This window comes from Eupeodes corollae, chromosome 2 (assembly GCF_945859685.1).
Source record: "Eupeodes corollae chromosome 2, idEupCoro1.1, whole genome shotgun sequence".
Classification (NCBI taxonomy): Eukaryota; Metazoa; Arthropoda; class Insecta; order Diptera; family Syrphidae; genus Eupeodes; species Eupeodes corollae.
The window spans coordinates 72922764-72938295 of NC_079148.1; the positions used below are offsets into that span (position 1 = coordinate 72922764).

The following is a 15532-nucleotide window of genomic DNA, read 5'->3' on the forward strand; positions in this document are numbered from 1 at the left end:
TTTATTTATATGGGATTTGGTGGAAAAAATTCTAAAGATTTAGTTTCTGATCGATTTTTATAGATTTAGTTTAATGTTAAAAGTACTTTTGAGGATATTTTGACACCAGACGGACTAATACGTTGTGTCAAAAAAATAAATACTACTAAGTCAAGAGTAAATGAAAGGGTTTTTTCAATGAGGACGGGTAGATGTTGAAATAGAATGGAATGGAATGGAATGGCGTTTTTTGTGGGGCACATAGCTCCGCGTCGGCCGCAGTCCTGCTGGAACCATATGTCGTTTAGGTCCATATGGTTCAATTTGGGCTATACAAAATAAGTTATCGTTCTGTAGTCACAAGCGTCGTTTTCAAAAAAGTACGGACCAATTATGCCGCCGCGATGCCCAAAATCCACAACAAATGGTAACTTTTTAAGAATGCATTATCACCAAGTGAACTTCGTATGGGTTGGTTCGTTCCCATAGACGGAAATTTTGCTTGTTAACAAAGCTATTCGTCCAAACATACGCCTCTTAACTAAAGATGATTTTTTGGCCAACATTTGGGTCCTCATCAACACGATTCAAAGCCCAGTCAGAGAACAAATCGAGTTATCTTGGTCATGAACTTTGAGCTCCTGGGTCAGTGGGATCTTGTAAGGTTGTAGGCCCAAGTCTAGACGAAAAATTCGCCAAGTTAAAGTCTGCCAAATCGGAGTTCTTGGGCACGCGAGGAATAGATTGCCTGGACACTTTCACCGACCGCTGCGATTTTCTCGGCAGATCTGGCGTGCCTTGAACGTACGGGTCTTAGCTGATTATTTCCTGAACCGTTCATCTTAAATTTGGCCATCAAAATTTAAAGAGTCGACTGTGAAAGGAAAGAACTCTACCGTAAAATGGGCCCAATGCATGCACGTTTACATTAAGGAAGACTCATTTTGATAATAAAGTTTTATCATTTGAACGTGCTGCACAATCGTGCATTTGACATAAACAAATGAATAATAAATAAAATATTTGACAGATTTCACCAAAACAAAATGGCCGGGACAGGGGCGCCAAACTCTAACCGCGCCAATTGGAAACCCCTTTATAAGAAAATCTACTTCGAACAACTCAAATCATAACTAAAGGGTGTCCCAAAATTAACGCAAGATTTGAATTCGCCGCGATTTGTGCAGTGAAGTGTTGGCAACTCTGAAAAAAAAGCAATTTGACAGCTAACAGTATAGGGTTATTAAAAATGGAGCGTTACACGATAGAAAAACGTGTCTTCATTATTAAAGAATATTTCAAAAATAGTGAAAGCTTGGCGGCTGCAGTTCGAAAATTTCATACAAAATATGGTCGGAATAGTGTTTTAACTTCGTCAACTGTGAAGAGATTAATTGAACAATTCATGGAGACTGGATCCGTTGGAGACGCCAAACACACTGGTCGTCCAAAAACAAGCCGTTCAAATGTGAATGTCGAAGCAGTGCGTGAGAGTGTTGCTGACAATCCAGGAACCTCAATTCGACGACGTGGACAAGAATTGCAAATTTCAAGAACCTCTCTACAGCGTATACTCACCAAAGATCTGTGTCTTCATGCTTACAAAATTCAATTAACACAACAATTGAAGCCCAATGACCATGGACAGAGAATAGAGTTCGATGAATGGATTATTGAACATCAACAAATGGACCCTGATTTTTCGATCAAAATCATCCTAAGCGATGAAGCACATTTTCATCTTGATGGCTTTGTCAATCGCCAAAATTGCCCACATGTGATTGTCGAAAAACAAATGCATCCACAACGAGTGACTGTATGGTGTGGATTTTGGGCTGGAGGCATAATTGGGCCATATTTTTTTGAAAATGATGCTGGTCAAGCAGTGACTGTTACTGGTGCTCGATATTGCGACATGATTACGCAGCTCTTTCTGCCAAAATTGGATGATATTGATGTGTCCAATATGTGGTTTCAACAAGACGGTGCCACATCTCATACAGCACGTGAAACAATTCAATTACTGCATGAGACATTTCCAGGTCGTGTACTCTCTCGTTTCGGTGATCAAAATTGGCCTTCTAGATCGTGTGATTTAACAACATTAGACTTCTTTTTCTGGGGTTATTTAAAATCACAAGTCTATGTCAACAAGCCCACAACCACTCGTGCATAAAAGGAGGAGATTCAACGCTACATCAACGAAATTCAGCCACATTTATGCAGAACGGTCATGGAAAATTTCAACAAAAGAGTGCTTATGTGCATGTAAAGCCGTGGAGGCCATTTGTCCGATGTGTTATTCCATACATAACCCTATCCTATGTACTTTACGAGTCAATAAAAATATAACTATCAAAAGACTAAAAACGGCGTTTTCTATTTAATTCAAATCTTGCGTTAATTTTGGGACACCCTTTACATACAGGGTCAAAAGTGTAAAGTAAGATATGACGCCAACCACCATTTGGTATTTGGCATAAAACTGTAGGTCCCCTCCATCCCTGAAATTACTCACACCCAGAAATGGTTGGGAGTTGTAAGTCACTAGGTCTTAGTTCTCTAATTTTTAAATTTTCTTTCAAATAATCCATTAACAAGAAACCGTGACAGCATTTCAAGTTTTTCTGACTTTTTAATATCAATATGCTAGCAAACGAATCTTGTGCACTATACGAGTATAATACAATAAAACCCGCTAAAGAAAAACAGAAAAATGGCACCGTTTTTTAAACACTATGGCTGGTTTTCCTTTTAAACAAATAACTCTTCATTGAAACAAAAATATTTAAAACCTGAAAAATGTCCTACCTTTGTGTATGAATACAAAGCTACGAACCATAAAGCTTAAAAAATAACCCATTTCTACCAGATATTTTTCGAACGATGGTTATTTTTTAACCTAAGTTATTTCTATGACCGAAGCAAAACAATAAGATAAGTTAAGTTGTACCTGTTTTTTTGTTTAACTAATTTAATTTTAGAACCACAATTTTTGTGTAACCAATGTTTTTTTTTTATTTAAGCTTCTACACAAAGATTGAAATTAAAGCAAAAATCAATTACAATAGTGTGTCATTAAAAAATTGTATGTGTTATTTCTGATGAACTGAAAAGACGTTAAAAAGTAAATGATCTTATGTTTGAAAATAGAGATTTATCTTTAACAAGGGTTTTTGTTTTAAAGCGAAAAGAAATCAATTCAACGTTCAAAATCTTTGAAACTGCTGCAGGCTCTATTACAAGCACGAGTCTATCTTAAGGATTATTATTCGATTAAAAAAGACTGCATAATAAACTTTTAATTTGTTGTTTTTTTCCCTTTATTGTTACTCCATTATGAGACATTTTATACACTATACACAGACAAACACATAAGTAGATGTACAAGTCTAGTACAATAAAGAGAAGGATATAATTTGTTTCCTAATTTCAAAATGCCGCAGGGTACCTTTTGTCATGACGAAAGCAAGAAAAACAAAAAAAAAAACATGTAAATCCTTTTTATGGGTGGTGCCGGGCGGTATGGTATCGTACAATGGTCATTGGTGGAGATGAAGATGAGAATGAGAGTGTTTTCTTTTCATGACACCATTGTGTTAGTACGAGTTTGTGGGTTCATTTATATTTATTTTATGTTTTTTTATACTTATTTATACCTAACTATATACCTTTTCAGTTTTCTTTGCTTTGTGTTGTTTCGCTTTGTTTTCGTTTGGGGAAATTAAGTCTTGTTTACAGCTCACAACACAAATAGAATGATAAGCTTGATTATAGGACTGGAATAAAGCTTAAGATAGACTGGCAAAAATTAAGGTTATATCACCAGGTGCTCTATCGTTCGTGAGGTTAATAGAGAATATCAGTCCCTAGAATAATCTACAGCTCATCAGTAGGATTTTCATTTTCGTTTCATTTTGTTTTTAGATATAAATGTTGTAGTTCGGCCAAAAAAGACATAGAATTCATCAAACCTATTAATAAATCCAATATCAATGAAGTTCGGTTCAAATACTGAGGAATCGTTATTAAAACGTGACAAAAAAAACCCAAAAATCTTTTTATAAAAAGAATAACAAATTATTAGGCATTTAGCCTGAAATATCCGTTTTAAGGATGTAACTTTTGAACGATAAATGCTATACAAAGTTTTTCATATACACTTTGTAGATCATAAGATTGATAAAATCAAGAAACCGTATCAATATTTTTTAATGATCTGCTTAAATTTTGTATGGTTACCACTTCAATATACTGAGGCGTATACTTACTTTATTTATCCTTTATTTTTAACTAAGAATTGATTTAAAATGTACGCCTTGTTTTGCATCCTTTTTCAAAATAACAAAGATATGACTCATTATCTAATAAATTTTAAAAGATTTAATGTTAACACAACAACTCAATGAAAATTGAAATTTTGTTCAGGAAAAGTCGTTAATATGTATAATTATGAGCTAACCATGCAGTTAAGATCGCCAAATCCCTATCCAACCGAGTTACAAGTAATCTCTCTCGACGTGCTCTTCCGCCAACACAATGTATCGAGAACCAGTGCCAGTGGCAACATTTCCAAGATGCAATTAGAGAAGCTGCCTCTGACGTGCTGGGTTTTAAGAAACCCTTGGTTTGATGAGGAATGTCGACAGGCAAATGCAGCCAAACAACAGGCACACAAAGCGACGCTGCATAGAAAGACGAGAGCTGCACACGAGCTCTATGAGCAGAAGAGGAGAGAGAAAAACCGACTTCTCAGAAGGAAAAAGAGCGAGCATGAGAAGCTCGCGGTCGAAGATGTTGAGAGGTTTAAAAGCAGGAATGAAGTTCGAAAGTTTAATGAACAGGTGAAACGACATTCACAAGTACATAAACCTAGAACTGAAGGCTACAAAGACCAAAGTGGAAACATCATAGTGGAACCGCAGTCAATGCTGTGGATATGGAAGGACCACTTCTGCAGACGGACCGAATTCAGCTGTCAGACAGGATGATCCTTTCAACAAAGACGACGAAAGCCAACAATCCCGTCCTCCCGACTTAGACGAAGTAAAGATGGCCATAACTAAGCTGAAGTCTAATAAAGCCGCTGGAGCAGATGGCTTGAATGCCGAGCTCTTTAAAGCAACTGGAGATAAGTTGGTTAGGAGCATGCACCAACTTATCTGTAAGATATGGTCGGAAGAAAGCATGCCCGATGAATGGAACCTCAGTATTGTTTGTCCGATCCTGAAAAGAGGCCCTCTAAACTGCACCAACTATAGAAGAATCAGTCTACTTAACATCGCCTATACAATCTTCTATGCTGTAATATGTGAACGTCTAAAGCTCATCGTCAACAACCTGGTAGGTCCTTATCAGTGTGGTTTTAGACCAGGAAAGTCCACAGTCGATCAAATATTTACATTACGGCAAATCTTGGAGAAAACCCAAGAACACCAAATCGACACCCACCATCTTTTCATCGATTTCAAGGCCGCATATGACAGCATCTACAGGGACGAGCTGTATAGAGCCATGTCTAGATTTGGCATCCCTGCCAAACTCGTCCTTTTGTTCAGGATGACCTTGGAGAATTCACGCTGATCAGTAAGGCTAGGAAGCAACTTAACAGAAACTTACGATTTCAAAAAAGACAAGGTGATGCGCTGTCATGCAATTTTTTAACAGGCGTACTTGAGAGTATTGTGCAGAGCTTCCACGTCAACACTAGAGGCACTTTTTTTCAAAAGTCTGTCCAAGTACTAGCATATGCTGATGACATTGACATAATCGGAAGAACTCAGAGTGATTTCAATGGGGCTTTTGTGAGTATTGAGGCAGAGGCGGCAAAAATGGGTTTGACGGCTGTAGTCAAGAAAGGACTTACAACGCCGACTTCTTGGTCAAAACGCCACCATCGACAGAATATGTAACTTTGAGATGGTTAAGGACTTCGTCTACCTAGGACTCGCTATAATTGCAGAAAACAACACCAGCGATGAGATCAAATGAAAAACAACACATCTAACCGCTGTTTCTTTGGGATAGGAAAAAAAACAATTAAGTAGCAAAGCCCTCTCTCGAGGGACAAAGTATCGCTGTATAAGACCCTCATCATCCACATCCTGCTTTACAGTGGAGAAGCTTCGACTACGACAAAAGCGATTGAAAGCACATTGGGTCGTTTCGAGAAAAAAGTTCTTCATATGATCTAGGGTCCCGTATGCGTCGAAGGGGAGTGGGGGAGGAGATGGAACGACGAGCTGTTGTACGGGCTGTACAGGGACAAAAACTTAGCCAGAAAGATAAAAGTCCACCTACTAAGATGGCTGGGTCACGTAAAGCGCATGGAAACCAATGCTCCATCCTGAAAAGTCTTCGAATCCACTTCCGCAGGACAGCGATGTAGAGGAAGACCACGGATCAGGTGGCGCGCACAAGTGGAAAGTGACCTAACCCAAATTGGAGCGCGAAACTAGGACCGAGCTAGATGTAAAAGTTTGATGGTTGAGGCCAAAGTTCACACAAGACTGTAGCGCCAACTCCAGTAAGTAAGTATACAAATTGACTGAAGCTGACTTGTTGAATAAAAGGCGCATCAATGTGATGTATTACAAGAACCCAATTGGTCCAAGTTCTTGTTTTACTAAACTTTGGAAGACTTAAGATTTAATTCTTTATGCTAAACACCGTGAAATATCGTTTAAGTAATGCCTAGTTCTAAAGATCGATGAAGAATCGGAAGTTCTGGTTCTTTTGTTAATGCTACTTTGTTACTTGGACCAACAGCTCATATTTTTCTATCAGTGGAGAAGATTCTTCACATAGAATTTTAACAATTTCAATCTGTTGCTAAAGTGAATATCGTTCTGCTTAGTGAAGTTTTTACTTGTCAGATGCCAAATTATGAAAGTTTCATAAGTGTCAGCTTTCTTTGGGCAATGAAAATAAACCCCTTTAAGAGAAAATTAATCTCTTGATATTTTAAGTTTTTAAGAATTTTTGGCTGCTTGGCGCGAATTCTAGAGGAGTTAGGTAGGAATTCTAATTAAGGGTAGTAAAATGGTAATGATGGACGTCACATCCGGAAATATAAATATTTTAGGTTTTTATAAACCTTTCTTCAGTGTGCCAATGCAAGACATACCGCATTTCTAACTTAAGCAACAGGTTATCATGTTTTAACAAAATTATTTATTAAGCACCCTCCTTCATGTAGGTAAAGGAATATTTAACTTTTTTTTAAATTAAAATTAACCACCAAAGTTGTATTGTAACCAAGCCACATGCCAAATTAATATATCTTGTTCAAATTCTTAGCTACAAAAAAAAATAATTTTTCACATCCCCTTTCACATAAAGTATCATCCGTTTTCGTAATTTAACCCTTTCGTATCCTTTTTCTTAATTAACCTTCATCACATATTGCATATGGATATATGTATAGAGTTGTGTATTCAAAAATATACAAACCCACATATATTATAACAAATAATTCGTACACATTTTAACCCTCATATCCAGACACAAAAAATGTCACATAACTCAAAGTTTATTCATATGTATGTAGGTTTGTATATTTTATATCCAGTAGATCGCACAAGGAAACCTTAACCTACTTATAAACTCCCAGATTTAGAACTTGTCAAGCTCAAGCTGTGCAATGGGACGACCTCTTAATTCAACATCAAGCTCAAATAACAAAAACAAAAACAGAAACTTTCCAACAGCCATCAGCCTATAAATTTAAATCTCAGTAAATCCACTTTTGAACTTTAAGCTACTAAGACAGTGGAAGAAAGGTTAACAATAAAAAAAGAGGGTTAGAAAGAAATAAACAAAGTTAAATAAATAACGTACCGTCAACTTATGGTTGCGTCGTCGTTCGTCGTTTGTCGTCGTCATCGTCATCGGTGGTGGTGGTGGCATGGTGCCCAAGCGGTAAGTATGAGTACATCCACCTTAACTGCCAGAACCATCACCTTTTTTTTCCTGCCTTTAGTAAGATTCAGCAAAAGTAAGTAAGTAAGTGTTTGATTTTTGCTTTGCAATCACTCCACACGTTCGTGCGTGACATTGACATTTGAATCGCCTTGAACCCCGTCGTCGCGTCGCTATTCGTGCGTGGACAAACTTTTCCTTGCCTTCCGTGATTCCCAGCAGTAGACTTAAGGCCTTAAAAAGAGGCAAGTTTTGTAATTCGAGGCCAAGAGGTCAGATTAAAGTCACGAATCCAAAGATATAACGTCACAACCATTTCGTCGCGTCGCTAGCGTCAGTTTAAATCGCATGAAATAATTTTGTTAAAAAATGTTGTCTGTATTTATAGGCAATGAATATGCAAGATGAATATCAAATCAAGAAAGGTGGTCGAAAGCCCTCTGAAGCCAAAATCAATCACTATCATATTGAATACAATGTTAAAATGTCTTGTGAATTCTTTTCCGTTTTCGTTCTTAGTTTGAAATTTCAAAACAAAAATATTGATATAGGTACGGTGAGAATAGTAAACGTGGCGTGATGGTTAGTTCGTTGGACTGTCATGCCAAAGATCTTGGGTTCGATCCCTGATGTCTGTGCCATCTGAAGTCTTTTTCACGAATACTGCCTCTTTCGAGGAATTGAAAAATTCTCCAAGAGTAATTTTTGTCATGAAAAAGTGCATTCTCAAATTAGCCGTTCGGATTCGGCATATAAACTGTAGGCCCCCTGAATCATAAGTTGTAAAAATATTTGAGTGAAAAAAGATCAGTTTATAATGTGTGGTTTAAGCCCAACATATGTAATACTCGTAAGACACTTGGGGTTATTCCTCAAGGCTATTCTCAAATATTTGAGAGTCACTGTTTGGTGCGGTCATAATTTGATTGGTGACTGTGAACGACGAACGCAATGAATGTATTGAACGGTTAGATAGGTAGTTCCTAATCCAACGAAGAAGTTATTCATCAATACCAAAAACACGCATTTTCGATAAGAGTGCTTGGTGCCAACCACCATCAAATGCTTTTGAAATATCAATTGCAATTTTTCTCCAAAACGATTTAAGGATTTCGGTAAGATAAATTATGAGATCACCAGTGGATCAATTGCTTCCAAAGCCATAGTGCCGGTCATTTAGAAGCTTCCGATCTTCAAAACATTTCTTAAGCTAATAATTAACCCACGTTTCGAACCCCTTGGAAAGAATAGACATGAGTGCTATTGGACATTAGTTGGAGGAAGTGGACGATTCGCCTTTTTTAAGAAACGGGTTGGAAAAATGCTGTTTTCCATCAGCTCGGAAAGAGACCTGCAGAGTAGGAAAAATGGAAAAGCTTACGCAGGATTTGGCAGCGTTGAATAAAACCTTTCCATAGAGATTTATGTATATCAAGTTTTATAGCAACAAAATGTTATATGTAAAAATTGGTCGAGCGTTCATGTTATACCAAAAATAACAATTATCATACTCCTCTTTTATTATTCAAATTGCAGTTGGATACCATTTATAAAATTGAATGAATGCAAATGTTTAATTCGTGTTTTTTAATATTTTCTCCGAATATTATAAATTTTTGATAATTATTGACTTAAAAAGTTTTAAAAATGACCATTTTAAAATTTTAACATAAATAAGTTAAAAATTAAAAAATAAATGTCCACTTACCCTTTTGATTACTTAATTATTCAATGCCACCAGCAGTTAAATTCCTGAAAATAAAAATTGAACAGAAACATCAATCAGTTACCTGGAATAATTGACTTTAAATAATAAAAATAAGGAAGTTTTGTTTACATTCTGGGAAAAAATATCATAAACAAATATAATCAAAAATGTGTTGCTTTTTTTAATTCCCAGAAAACTTGGTTTTACATTAGGTTCAAGCTTTAAAACGCAAATATAATGTCGCAGAGGTAGAAAACCTTGTATTTGGCATTTTTAAGGTCACCTTTACATATCATAAAAGCTTTCAAATATTTTATGGATGGTTAAGTTTGCAGTACAAGAGTTTCTCTTGGAAATTGGCTTTTGACATAAAAATTCTACTGAAAAGGGTAGTTGATGTTGGACCCAGATCTTTGCCGTATTGATCTTGCTAATCAAATTTCATAACTAGGCTATGGCATATGTAAAAACATATTTTTCAAGTGGGGTGTTTGAAATAATGTTAAGTACCATTTCGCTATACAGGATTTTCCAATAGAGGTTTCACTATGTATATGCCACTATTTGGACAGCTATTTCTTTTAAAGTTGTAATCAGGTAACAACAACGCATATGCTAAAAAAGAAACGGCAAGAGCTTGAACAACTTTAAAGATGAAATTCGTCAAAGAATACAAATTTTAATGACAAATTCATGGAAAGGACATCGTTTTCAATCAACAATGGGACTCATCTTTTACATGAAATAAAAATTCACATTTCTCAACTTCCCATAGGAAGTTATTGTAATCGATCGGGTTCGCTGATTTGTTGAATCAGAAATGTTGACAGCTCCGACGTTTTAAGGTCCCTAGAGTCGAAATAAAAGATTTGTATAGAGATGTCTGACGTCCGTAGTTTCGCGACGTTTTTTCGTCGTCCATAGCTCAAGAACCAGTAGAGCTATCGACTTCAAATAAATGTTGTTATACAGACAATGATGCAGAAAGACGTAGAAGGGACTCTCAAAAAATTGAGTGGGTGTTTTTTTTTAACATAGCAATTTAAAAAAAATTTAAATATTTTGGTTTACCCTAAATATCTCACGAACCAATAACGCTAGAGATTTGAATTAAATTTTATAACATATATTGTACCGTGATGCCAAACAAAGTTTTTTTGGAAAAAAAAAAAACAATTAATGGTTTTATTTATAAATCAAAAAAAAAAACAAAAAAAAAATAATTGTCATTTCGAAAATTTTACGAACACAAATGAATTTATCTCCAATTGCAACGAAAAATAACCGAATAGACAGATTTTTTCCATAAAAAATAAAAACCTAAAACATTATTTCATAATTAATTGTTGTCAACATTTAGTAAAATTTTGAGAAATATTAAACTGTCAGTTTTTTTTTTACAAAAAATATGAACCTAAACAAAACATTACTAAAACTTCCTAAAAATTGAGTCTTAAGTAATTTTTTACTTAAATATGTTTTCAAACATTTGAGATTATGGCTTCAAACTAATTTTATTTTATAAAAAATATTATATTATAAAACTTGGTAAAAATTTACTTTCGACTCAAAAGTCTTTTGACAATATTTATTTTTATCTCACAGAAAATATTGTTTTTGACATTCAGTATTGTTTTTAATAAGAATCCAATAGTAATTTTTTCCACAAAAATATAAAATTTACAAAAAATTAGTAAAAAAAATTGATGTTCATCATTTGGCAATGTTACAATTATTCTGTATTAGGCTTATACTTTCTTCCTGGCAATAGATTTGCACTTTTCCAATTGGTTTTAATGAAGCCTGGTCGTTTACATATTACTTTTTTAAAATTGTTAAAAACTCGTATGGAAGGCTTTTCGAGGCTATCTAAATTTTTGAAGTAGCAGTTTTCTATAAAATTAAAGAGATTACACAAGTTTTACAAAAATATGAAAACAAGTTAAAGCAGTTATACTTAAAACGTTTTCAGCACAAAAAGGTAAGAGAGTTTGAAAGTAAGTTTTGTTCTTGTCACAAATCTATTGTCTTACTAATTTCACCCTCACAAGTTTTTGAAATATTTTAAGAAATATAAAAATAATTTAAAAAAAACGTGAATTTTGAAAACTTCGCATCATCATCAGGTTCTCTAACCCCGTACGGTGCATAGGGCGTCAACGAAACGTCTCCATCCTTCTCGATCTGCAGTTAGATACTTTAACTGTGGCCACTTCTTTCTCTTAGAGTTAGCTTCCGATAGCACTGTAGATTTCCATGTTTTTCTTGGTCTTTCAACCCGCCGCGCCGCCGGCCGTGACCCCTGACGATTCCATTCAAAGGACTGCTTCGCAATATCATCGTTTGCTTTCCTCAGTGTGTGACCAATAAATTTCCATTTGAGCTTTCTGATGTCGTCAATGCACGATTCCTCTTGAGTGTAGTCTCAATTCTAGCCTTTATCCGTTCGAGGATTAAAGTTGCCATTACCTTTGGGAAAACGGACAAAACGGTAATACCACGCCGATTGTTGCAGTTCTTGAGATCACCTTTTTTTGGCACCTTAACAATCACTCCATCCTTCTATTCCCTGGGATAGGTTTCGTTTTCCAAAACAGTTTGTATAAGCGGATGCAAGATACTAGCTGCTGTGGCGGGATCAGCTTTCAGGAATTCTACTAGTACTCCGTCATGCCCGGGTGCTTTGTTGTTTTCAATTTCCGGTACTGAAGGGGGTTCGAAGTTAACATTTAACAGGGCACAAAAGTGATTCTTCTACCTGCGAAGTTGATCTTCAATTGATACCAATAGTGTCCCATCCACATCCATTACAGGATGATTGATGTTGCTTTTTTTCCCGACAACTTCTTTGGCTATTTGGTACAATTCTCGAATATCTCCTCTTCTTGCAGCGTTTTTAGCATTATCAGCGAGTCCATCTATCCTCACCCTCCTGTCAAGTCTCACACAACGATAGACCATCTTGTGTGCAATCCGATATTCGTTTCGCAATTCAGCCTTTCGTTGAGCCTAGGTACAGTCTCGGATCCAGCCTCCATAAAAACACTTTTAATTTCATCCCACATCTCTGAACATCTGAGTCAACACTCACATTTAATGACGAAGATCTGTAGTTAAGGGTGTTGAAATAGCTACGGCTTATGTTGGGATCACTTAAAGCATTCGTATTACTACAGCCGCGGTTTTTAATTTGAGACTCATGACAGCTAAATGGTGGTCGCTTCCCACATTGGTATTTCTTATATTTCGGACATCACACATAGACTTTCTCCATCGCTGCTGAATCATAACGTGATAAATTTGATTTTCGGTATCACCATCTGGGTGCACCCATGTAACTTTGTTGCACGTCTTATGTTTAAATACAGTTCACCAATCGACAAGCATTTCACCATTTTCATTACGTGACCCAAGCCATTTTTTCCCATAGCTCGTTCCAGACCGTAATTGTCTGCACCGATTTGAGCGTTGAGGTCTCCCATGACGATTATGATATCGGCTCTCGGATTATTGCTGTAAACCGAGTTAAGATGAGTGTAGAACTCGGTTTTGTCTCCTTCGGTCGCTTCATTTGTGGGGCCATAACACTGAACGATTGTGATGTTGCGAATTTTTGAGCGGAACCTTGCAGTCATTATTCTTTCAGATATTGGCGCCCAAGAAATAAGACTGCGCCTAGCTACTTCGTTCAACATAATTCCAACACCATGCAGCCTTTGGCCACCCTTCTTTCATCCTATCAGGAATACAGCATTCTCGTTTGTCCATTGTCAGATCTGTATTTAGCTCTTCCTCTCCACTTTGTTTCACTAATGCCCAGGGTACTGATCTTAAGACGAATCATTTCGCGCCCTAGCTGTTCGTATCTTCCTTCGCCATACAAGGATCGAACGTTCCAAGCTCCAACTTTTGTACGTATACCATAGCCAAAAGTATCCATTGCATTTCTTGAAAGACTTCTACTAATTGTTGACGATTCATTTATTATTATGACGTCCGTTGAAGGATTCTCCATAAAAAGGTTACCTCTTGGGGACTCGTTTCCAGTTGTTGTCATATTTCATGTAACAGTATATACCCTTACACCATGGTATTTTCCGAGATAAAATTAATAACATACATAAGCTCAGATTCGACAGGCACACCCGCCCTTTGTATGGTCGAACACATAACCGACTGAGGCCGCCCGCTATGGGAATACAGACGCTACTTGCTGCTACCGTTGGCCTTCTTAAAAAAGCTCATCCGCCACCAGACCTCCATGCCGTTGCCCACAAACTGCAGTTCCTCCGCCTTAAGAGAGATTTTCTTCAACCCAGGGACAAGTCAGTGCCCCGTCCAGCAAAGCTGTTTTGGGTGCTTATTCCGGCAGTTGTTCGGTCGCCTTGTGCATAAGCGTTACCCACTCTCTACCGCGAGGAAGTCCACATAGGGATTTTATTTTAATTGAGCCTAGGGCCACCGAAATAGCGTTACCTAGAGATCTTCAGTACTTTAGAAAACTTCGCATATACATACTTAAAATTTAAATTTTGATTTGAAATCAACAAATTTAGTCAACGTTTTTTAAAAGCTTCAAATAGAGTCAAATAAGGACGAAAATAAATGAGAATTTTCAGTTACTAAGTAAGATACTAAAATTATTTAGAGGAGAGAGTTAATTGCTGAGAAATATTTTGATCTTTAATTTTGCCTTAAGAACACCGTTTTTGGTTGTTTTTAGCATTTTCAAAGATTCATACTTTAAAAAGCTCACCAACAACAACGACAACGCACATATCCACATTGAAAATTTTATTTTGTGTAACTTTTGAAGTTCTATAGTTCGAAATTATTTTATTTTTAAAATTACCTACATATGTACATAAAAAGTTTCTGACTGTGACTAACACTAAACTGTAAATAAAATTTTTCGATATTTTTGAAGCCGGATGTTCTACAATTTTGACAATTTTGATGACATATTCAATTAAATTGAACCTTTAGTCTATAGTAAATGTGTCATCATATAATTTTGACAGTAAAATCAAACCTAATTGCAATTGTTTTATTATAGTTACCTATATAAATAATTTCATACGTATCTGCTTCGATATGTTAGGCTGTCATAGGATTTGTTTGCCGCAACAGAACAGAACTTTCCAAGAGCACTAATTCAAAACCTAACCTATATATCCAACCCATAACACACACAAATTTTAGTCATTCACTAAAAAGGATTAATGGGTCGACAGAAGGGTCTACAAAATTCTACTCAGTTCTCAGTTCATATTATTCTAACGAAAACCCTGTTGGTAGCAAAACAGCGTAGTAGGTGGTTTTTGCAGAAGGCAAGGCCAGATTTTGAAATATTGGTGCCCTTAAAAATGAAGCGCATGTACCAAAATTCACTCTGAACTGTCTTTAAACAAAAAAATCTAATTCCAAAAAAAAGTACTGGCCTTCCCTACTTTTAACTGTCCTTAATTCGAAGACCGAAACTAAAAAATATAGTAGCCACTTAAGTGCCAAAGAGTGCCTAGTTGCTGTTTATTCTATCGTGGATATTATTTCAAAATTCATCCATCGAAGAAAACAGCTCTCATCATATCTAAAAAAATGCATTATAGTACCACCGAAGTTCTTTCATCAAAATCGGTCTTATATTTATAAGGCTCTTAAGCACCAACTGATGCATACAGTCTATTTTTTTTTATTTTTGATAAATCCGGCACTGTGAGCATAGCTTTCTGGTACGGTCCATGCGTTGAAGAGGATGAAGCAGTTTTGGGTTTTTGGAGAGACGAGATATTCAAAACAAGGGGAATTAGAACTTTTTGGTTTTTCGACTACAGTTGATGGCATTCCCAAATGAGTAATTTATTTATATTTTCATATTTAAGTATGCATTTTGTGATTATATGCTCGTGAGTGTTTGGTTTCTAT

The 15532-nt window shown here is 36.2% G+C and overlaps 1 protein-coding gene across 3 annotated transcripts in view; it reads right to left on the bottom strand.

The window, feature by feature from the left end:
- LOC129946942 (furin-like protease 2) overlaps window positions 1-15532 on the bottom strand; it is a 524816-nt gene that overhangs the window by 302080 nt on the left and 207204 nt on the right. For 2 of the 3 annotated variants that reach the window (XM_056057324.1, XM_056057325.1), the window contains one exon: window positions 9608-9651. The exons of the other annotated variant lie outside the window; for it this stretch is intronic. The gene's annotated coding sequence lies outside the window, so the exon portion shown is untranslated. The remainder of the gene's footprint in view (window positions 1-9607; window positions 9652-15532) is intronic. 3 annotated transcript variants of the gene reach the window in all.